This window comes from Cebus imitator, unplaced genomic scaffold (assembly GCF_001604975.1).
Source record: "Cebus imitator isolate Cc_AM_T3 unplaced genomic scaffold, Cebus_imitator-1.0 Scaffold152, whole genome shotgun sequence".
Lineage (NCBI taxonomy): Eukaryota > Metazoa > Chordata > Mammalia > Primates > Cebidae > Cebus > Cebus imitator.
The window spans coordinates 42,961-49,345 of record NW_016107467.1 but is presented as its reverse complement, the minus strand read 5'-3'; the positions used below and the strand labels follow the sequence as shown (position 1 = coordinate 49,345).

The 6,385-nt window shown below is 40.3% G+C and overlaps 1 long non-coding RNA gene and 1 other non-coding gene across 2 annotated transcripts in view; both read left to right on the top strand.

Annotated features, from left to right (window-relative positions):
• Positions 1 to 6,167, top strand: part of LOC119473371 — a 205,437-nt gene extending 199,270 nt beyond the window's left edge. The window contains exon 4 of the long non-coding RNA XR_005202575.1: positions 6,157 to 6,167. This is a non-coding gene — a long non-coding RNA (uncharacterized LOC119473371). The remainder of the gene's footprint in view (positions 1 to 6,156) is intronic.
• On the top strand, positions 3,100 to 3,238 carry LOC119473375. Its single transcript, XR_005202581.1, has one exon. It is a non-coding gene; the product is annotated as a U4 spliceosomal RNA (small nuclear RNA).
• Positions 6,168 to 6,385: the final 218 nt, after the last annotated feature.

The following is a 6,385-nucleotide window of genomic DNA, read 5'->3' as shown; positions in this document are numbered from 1 at the left end:
AGGGGAAGGAGTTCCTAGTTTCAAATTCTAGCTTTGCTCCATATAAGTTCTAAGTAGAGGGTTCTGGGTGAGTCATGTAACTCACTATTCTTCAGTTTCCTCACCTGTAAAATATATATATGTATGTATGTATATAATTTTTTTTTTGAGATGGAGCCTTACTCTGTCACCCAGGCTGGAGTTGGAGTATAGTGGTGTGATCTTGGCTCACTGCAACCTCCTCCTCCTGGCTTCAAACAATTCTGCCTCAGCCTCCCGAGTAGCTAGGAACACAGGCATGCACTACCATGCCTGTATGTTTTTTGTATTTTAGTAGAGATGGGGTTTCACCCTGTTGGCCAGGATGGTCTTGAACTCCTGACCTTGTGATCCACCCACCTCTGCCTCCCAAAGTACTGGGATTACAGGCATGAGCCACTATTACATGCCTGATCAATGCCTAATTTTTGTGTTTTTAGTAGAGACGGGGTTTTGCCATGTTGGCCAGCCTGGTCTTGAACACCTGACCTCAGGTGATCCACCCACCTGAGCCTCCCAAAGTGCTGGCATTACAGGTGTAAGCCACCACCCCTGGCTGTACCCTGGTTCTTAGTCACTATGCCATGCATCTTCCTCATGCCCACATATTCTTGGGGTATTGACTTGCAGGCATTGTTTTGTTTTCACACAAATTTTTCACTCTGGGACTGCATGTCGAGCCTTTATACCTCAATGCTATATAATAGGCCCTGCTTGATCTTACTAGACTTCTTCGAATGCTTTCTTTTTGCTAATACAAGAGCTATGGGAAATAAAAGTATGTCCCAATTTGATTAGGAACAAGGACAACCACTTAATTGCCATTCTTCTGTCTTCAGTTGGATGTGCCTGTTAAGACATTTTCTCTAGATCTTTGAGTCATTTTTCTCTGGGACATTATTCTAATTAACCTCATCTCTGTAGCCCTCATTTTACTTCGTATTAGCCTCTGACCACCTAATAATTGATTTGTTCTGCTCAGTCACCTGTGTGAAAAAGTGTGGCAAGCGAGAGGGGCTCCCTCCCCAAGCTTCAGTCCTGTACCTGGGCATTTTCCCAGCAAGCAGGTTCAGAATGTTCTTTTAGTTCTTAGAAACTTTCGCCTGGAAAGCTTTTTATTTACCAGGGTGAAGATCTGGGGTACTTAAAGGTATCACTGGCTAACAGAGTAGAATACCTTTGGTTACTTAGTCAGTAGAATTATAGGTTCATAAGCTGTATGCCAAGGACTTTGACCTTCAAATATTGGTAAAATATTATGCTTGAAGAAAAATCTATAAATGCCAGTTACAAGGGACCACAAATAACCAATTTTTCTCTTAAGAGGTTTGAAGTCTTCATATTGCCTTTTTAACACAAAGAGAAGACAGCCCACTTCTAATGTGCCGGTGTCTTAAAATACTGAGCTCACCATATTTTAGGTCTTTTTGGTTCTGAGTGACCAGCTTAGGCATAAAGGGGAATTAAATTGGCTCACAATGTTGAAAAGTCAGATTGTGGAACTAGCTCCAGGGGCATCTGAAGCAGGAGGTTCAGATCATGCCATGGAGTCTTAGTGGCGATCTCCTGGTTGTGCTATGCTCCCTGTTGGATTCGTTCACGGAGGAGTTTCCTCGGTTGTGGCAGGATAACCTTTCATGAGTCTGTTTTTGTAGCAACCCCAGCAGGAAAGATCTTTTCTTGAGAGTTCTAACAGCTGTCACAGAATCTGGATCTTCCTGCATCAGTGATTGGTCTGGTGTGTGCCACATGCCTTTTGTTGAAATACTGGCTGGAGCTGGAGCAGGAGTGCGTCGGGCAGGTGGGAGGCCCTGCTTGCCTTAGGTCATGTACCCATCTCTAAAGCCATGGATGGCCTTTGACCTACATAAAACATGGGAAAGTAGGTGGAAAGAGGGCTGGTTTCAGAAGGGGACATAATTCTGGGAAAGTGAACGAAGTTTATGTACACATCAGGTACTATACCTGATGTACAGCAAATACATAGAATTACAGGGTGAAGGAACCTTTAAATATCATGTGGTTCAGCTAACCCACAACTAAATGTCATCTATGAGAGTTTTCCCAGAAAGTTGTCTGCCGAGAATGCTTGACATCTCCAATGGCATTTGGGCTGTGCCTCAGAAATGCTACCAGGCCTCTGTCCTCGAGGAGCCTAGAGTTCATTCATTGCCTCCCTGCCTTCTATTCATTCTTCTCTCTAACCATCCACCTACCATCTGCCACGGTTTGTGGTCCTTAGGCAAGATGCTTGATTTTTTTTTTTTTTTTTTTGAGGCGTAGTCTCACTCTGTCACCCAGGCTGGAGTGCAGTGGCGCGATCTCACCTCATTGCAACCTCTACCTCCCAGGTTCAAGCGATTCTCCTGCCTCAGCCTCCTGAGTAGCTGAGGTTACAGGCACACACCACCATGCCTGGCTAATTTTTGTATTTTTAATAGAGATGGGATTTCATCTTATTGGCCAGGCTGGTCTCAAACTCCTGACCTCATGATCCACCCACCTCAGCCTCCCAAAGTGCTAGGATTGCAGGCATGAGCCACTCACTGCACCCGGCCAAGGTGATAGATTTTAACATACTTATATGTGCAAGGTAGACAGAAAAGTCAATTATAATATGGTGATAGAGAAGCTACAAGAATACTGAAAGATTGTACATTTTCACTGGGGAGGGGATTGGAGAATGGAGATTGGAGGGCCTCATAGCAGGAATGACACCAGACTAGGGTCTCAGAGAATAGGAGTTGCCAGGTAGCCAGGGGGAAGCTGGTCTTGTTAGTGGACTTAGTAGGATTAAACCCTGTGTTACATCGAGACTTGCTCTTGAATGACCCAGGCAATGGGCTTATAAAATAGCATAGTGCAGTCAAAATGCACATGTCTTTTAGGTCATTTAGAAAATTAAGTGGTCGGAATAATATCCTGATGATGAAAGATTTTTGTACAGGTGAGCCGTATGACATCTTCCAAGCCACCCCTATCTCCTAGCTCTTAGTAAATACGTAATAAGTGAATGGATGAAACCTCCTTGGGAAAAATTTTCGTGAGTTAAATTACAGAATTTTAACAATCACTTCCCTAAGCTTTGTGCAGTGGCAGTATCGTAGCCAATGAGGTTTATCCGAGGCGCGATTATTACTAATTGAAAACTTTTCCCAATACCCCACCATGACAACTTGCAATACAGTCGGCACTGGCAATTTTTGAGTCTCTACGGAGACTTATTTTTAAAAAAAATAATAATAATAAATAAAAATTAATAAAAATCACTTCCCTAAGAATTTTGAAAGGATCAGATATTATTTGTTTATTCATACATTCTTGGGGGCAACAGAGTATTTTGAACCTCAGTTTTCTCATCTGGTACCTGAAGATAAAAATAATACCTCCTGAAGGGTTAGAAATATAGAGACTAACCCTCTGGAGCATGTGAAATACCAAATACAGTATGTTTCTGTTAGTTAGTAAGCCCTCTGTCGACATTACTTGTTATCAGAAGGTATCTGTGATTTTGTACATCATTGGTTGTCAGAGGCTTAAAAATTAGTTATGTCCATTTAGCTAGTTGATACAGATGTTTTTCCATGTGCCCTAGATGGAATATATATTTTTTTATTTTTGCATGTTACTTATACCTTAAAATTAAAGATATTAAATATGATGAGATTTAGCAAAAAAAGACTTTAATTCCACATGCTTTTAATGCTTCCCTGAATTAATATATTTTCATGTCCATCATATTTTCTTCTTGGCCCACAATTCATCCCATATTTGGATCTTGGCAAATGATGACTTGGTTAATTAGGCAGTCTGTTAACTCTGATTACTAAGTTATAACAGATCAGTGTAGAAGCATCACTGTGCAATTTGGATTAAAAGTCTCTTCATTTTATCAAAACAAATTTACATTTATGGGTAACTATGTTGAAGTGCATTATGTTAAAATGATGCATTTCATAAGGAAAATTTAAAAAGGATAAAAAATTATTCCCTCCTATTTTCTTATTATGACATTCATCACTATCTTTCACTAGGAATATACATAAAAACTTGGAATTTTCTTTTAAGGCTTGGAAATTGTAGCTGATTTAATACCTTTATTATACAAATATGATGGATGCGTTGCATTTTTTTAAAGCATTAGTTAGTGTAGTGGTACGTGGTTGTATTCCAATTCTGACCACAGTGGCCTCTGATGTTGGAGTTACTTATAGAAACGAATCTTGACTGGGTTGGGGCAGAATTAGTGGGCCATATTAGGCTGGCTTTGTTTTGTAGCTGAAGGCATTGACCATTATTAAACAGACGGGGACCTCTGTAGTCCTGTCTCTTGTCTAACGGTTCATCATCTCTTAAGTGAAGTTGGGGTATAAAAAACTTGCTGCTTCCTCCATGTTCATCTCTGCCTACCTTCTTTCCTTTCTTAGCACGTAACAGTTAGCATTGTGGAAGGCAAACAAACAAATCAACACAGAGTAACTTTCCAGACGTGGTGAACCCTAAAACCTGTGTTAATTACCCCTCAAGATTCTGTCAAGTATCAATAACATTCAGATGATCACAGCTGTCCCTTTACTCCCTCCTCTGCTTGACACACACACCCATGTGTACATACACTTATCCACACATGTATGCACGTGCACGTGCACACACAAACACACCCTGAACACAGCAACTAGCACTTGTTAGGTGTTTAATAGGTATTTGTTGAAGACTAGTGAGTGGAAAAGGTGAAAGACCAACAGCCTCCCACCCCCAAGCTTCCAAGCGGCTCTTAGCCTGGTCCAACATTTAGGATCCTGTTTGATATTGCAACTGCTGGAATAAATGGAGTTGATGAATTTACTATTTATTCTTTCAATAAGCTTACTGAAGTCTGGCCTTTATGAATTGCTGTGGTCTAGTCCATGAGAAATAGATAAATCAAAAAGAGAAATATGGTAGTTTCCCCTTATCCATGTTTCACTTTCTGTGGTTTTAGTTACCTACAGTCAACAATGGTCTGAAAATAAGTGAGTACAGTATAGTAAAATAATTAGAGGAGACCGCATTCACGTAACTTCTATTACAGTATTGTTAAAATTGTCCTATATTATTTGTTACTGTTAATCTCTTACTGTGCCTAATTTATCAATTAAACTTTTTTGTAGATATGAATGTATAGGAAAAAATATAATACAGATAGGATTCAGTACTAACCGTGGTTTTGGGCATCCAGTGGAATTCTTAGAATGTGGGAGGGAGACAACTCTGTTTTTTTCTTTTTTCTTTCTTTCTTTCTGTTTTTTTCTTTTTTCTTTCTTTTTTTTTTTTTTTTTTTTTATTTTTTTTTTTTTTTTTTTTTTTTTTTTTTTTTTTTTTTTTTTGAGACAGAGTTTCCCTCTTGTTGCCTGGGCTGGAGTGCAGTGGCATGATCTTGGCTCACTGCAAACTGCCTCCCGGGTTCAAGCAATTCTGCAACCTAAGCCCCCCAAGTAGCTGAGACTACAGGCACATGCCACCATGCCCTAATTTTTGTATTTTTAGTAGAGATGGGGTTTCACCATGTTGGCCAGGCTGGTCTCAAACTCCTGACCTCAGGTGATCCGCCCGCCTCAGCCTCCCAAAGTGTTGGGATTACAGGCGTGAGCCACTGCAACTGGCCTACTCTGTTCTTTACATTTAGCAAACTTAGTATCTAGTTGATTGATATTGACATGACCCTAGGCCAGAAATAGTGAACTTTAGTTCTTTAGTTTAATTCTGTGGTAGCATGTAGTTGATGCAAAACTGGCTTTTCTAAATCTAGAAGGCTCTTCTGATATTGAAGGTAGATGCAGAAGTTTGTTTAAGTCAGGACGGAAGTGGAGTCTTTTATGAATGTGATTATTTTATCTTAATTAGAAACATTTAATAATAATTATGGGTGGCTCTCATTTTGGAGCAGGTATGGCTGGTTGTTCAGAAGTAAAGTGATGTTTTGAGCTGTAATTTGATGGATCTGAATGACAGTCAGCCTGAATAATTCAGCTCCTGCTAGCTTCCCTACCACCCCATTCCTTCCTAAAGAAAGAACCAAATAAGGAATTTTTGAAAACCCAAACCATCCTGGATTCTATTAATTCTTACAGTTATTTTCAAAGAAGCAGTTTGAGAGAGAGATGTGACCTGGGACGTTTATATGTGAGGTAAAGCTTACAACCCATTAGAACATTTTTTTTTTTTTTTTTAAGATGGAGTCTCACTGTGTCGCCCAGGCTGGAGTGCAGTGGTGTGATCTCAGCTCACTGCAACCTCCACCTCCCAGGTTCAAGCGATTCTCCTGCCTCAGCCTCCTGAGTATCTGGGACTACTCAGGCGAGCACCACCACACCCAGCTAATTTTTCT